Raw genomic sequence first — 2,636 nt, forward strand, 5'->3', positions numbered from 1 at the left:
AACCGCTTCCTGTATGGCAGCGACCTCAGCTTGAAAGACGCTGCAGTAGTTGGGTAAGCGAAAACATATTTCCAGCCCCAGTCGGGCTGAGAAGACCCCCCCTCCTACCTTGCCGTCTAGCTTAGAGCCATCGGTGTAGAGGTGGAGTGATCCATTGTCATCGGGAGCCCCTCCTGACCAGAATTTTCTATCTGGAATGGAAATCCTATACCTCTTTGTGAAGTTCAACCTTGGTGCACAGTAATCCGTGTCCGGTATATTTACGTTCTTTAAGATTGCGGTGTGGCCTTCCTGAGTGTCTCTCCAGCCTGGTAGTTCCCTCAACCTCAAGGCGGCACACCCCGCTGATTGCTTTCCAACAATTTCAATTAGCAAAATATCGAGGAGCACGCACATAGCCTCCGATGGAGTTGTGCGCAGGGCCCCACAGATGCAGAGCATCGCAGTTCTTTGCACCTTTTGGAGTGCTTCAGTTGTAGATTTCCTGTTGAGACTTGGCCACCATACCAAGACCCCATATAATAGATTCGGCCTAACAACTACCGTGTATAACCAATACATGATGCTAGGGTACAGCCCCCAGCTACGCCCAATCGACCCCTTGCAGCTGTAGAGGGCTACCGTCGCTTTTTTAACACGCTCTTGTATATTTTGCGCCCAGTTAAGCTTTTTATCCAGGACTACGCCTAGATATTTTGCAGACTCCCCTAGCTTCAGAATCTGATTGCCTATGGCAGGGAGCTGAAGTGAGGGGATTTTATACTTCCTGGTAAAGAGCACCAGGTCCGTTTACCTTAGAAATGGAACTAATTCGTGGCTCTGATGAAGCGCACAAAGTGGTAGATGCTGGCTGAGCTCAGACATTCAAAAGAATAATGGAGGAACGAGCGTTCAAGATTTCCTCATCACGGCAGGTACGACAGTAGTCGTTTGACTGCAAACCCATTCTATCTGCGAAAATTTCCATCAGTCAGCGTCCTTTGAGAACTCCAATTACATGTCGAAGCAGTAGTCGCTGCAAGCGGAGCAGAGGCCGAGATCTATACTTATCCAGCTTAGCCCAGATATGTCTTGCTATCCTGCAGGTAGGCTCCGCAGGCCATCTTGTATTTTCCCTTTCGATAAAGTTATTCTCCAGCCAGAGTTCGCAGGAAGATAGCGCAATGCCCGCGTTACGCGCTGTTCTGAGCGCAAACACCAAGGTTCCTTTCCTTGCTGGTTCATCTGCAACAATGCAACACAGTTTCCCGGTATGTCGTTAGTGACCTAACACCTTGCCAGTTCATTTAGTGAAAGTCTACATTCCATGACAATCTTCAGATCAAGCTTGGATCAGTGCAGATGGCTGCTGAGTCAAAATACGAGATCAGGACTGAATCCTTCTTCCATTTACCCCTTGAGGGGATCCTTGTCTGGAATTGATTATTTAGTCCAGTAGGCGTGACTGTGAATTCCAGGCGGCTAAAGTCTACTGGAAGATCTTCTAATATTCCAGATTGCCCTAATCTCGTGTCACTCTATTCGAACAGCGCGTTCAATCTAATGGCATTACAGCTCGGCTGTAGTCTACCATATAGAAAGTAAAGCAAGGTCTCTAGGGCTTTAGTCAGCGTCGCTGTAAAGCTCCTGTGATCATCATGCACGCCACGCTTTGAACGTTTCCTAATTTTTTTTTTTTTTGTAGATTTATATACGAACGGCCACCAAACTGTGATGCCATAGAACAGAATGGGACGTACAACAAATTTACAATGTGAGGCTTCAATCCCCATTTTTCCCCTATCGCTGATTTACGGGCATACATTGCAGCTACAGCTTCCTTGCAACCTCTTCTATATTGCGCCGCCAAGTTAACTTTCTGTCAAGAATAACGCACAGATATCTAACTTTGTCTGAAAAAGTCAGTGCAATGCTTTTCAAGGAAGCAAGTTGCAGCTGGACAGTTTTTTCTTTGAAAAAAGAATCATGCACGTATTTTGCCGGATTGGCACTAAGGCCTGGTTCTTTGGACCAGGTGTCCACGACGCGTAAGTCGCCTTGAAGCAACTCACGTAGAAGTGGCGGGTGCTTACCAACTGCCGTCAGGGCAAGATGATCCACGTAAGCTTTGACCTGGCAACCTGTACAGTAGAGTATTCATCGTTAGATTCCAAAGGAGTGGGGAAGGAACACTGCCTTGGGGAGTGCCGAGGTTTGCATATTTTGTTAGGATTCCTCTCCCACCTCCGAATATATAGCTCTACTGCCTAAAAGGCGTTGCACAAAATCGACCAGAGGGTGATCCAACCCAAAGCGAGTTAGGACTTGGGGAACAGCCTACGGGATAACATTATTGAAGGCACGCTCGATATCTAGGACACGCCTAGTGCAAATTCCGTATGTACAGATATACCTTTCCAATAGGCATGTTGATAGCCAGAGGGCTTATTTAGATCAATTTCCTGTCGGAGCTGCGAATCTAAAAGTCCAGTCCAGAACCTTGAGAAAGAAATAAGTGAGGCTTGGCGGTCGAAATACGCTCAGATTCACGTGGGGGTCTACCTGAGAATGAACACAACTTTCGCCAGGGTCCAACTCTTGGGTATGAAACAAAGTTAAAAACAAGCCTTATAGATTAAGAGAGGTATCGGACTTAA

Source organism: Rhagoletis pomonella, unplaced genomic scaffold (genome assembly GCF_013731165.1).
Source record: "Rhagoletis pomonella isolate Grant_MI unplaced genomic scaffold, Rhpom_1.0 Rhpom_scaffold_04135, whole genome shotgun sequence".
Taxonomy (NCBI): domain Eukaryota; kingdom Metazoa; phylum Arthropoda; class Insecta; order Diptera; family Tephritidae; genus Rhagoletis; species Rhagoletis pomonella.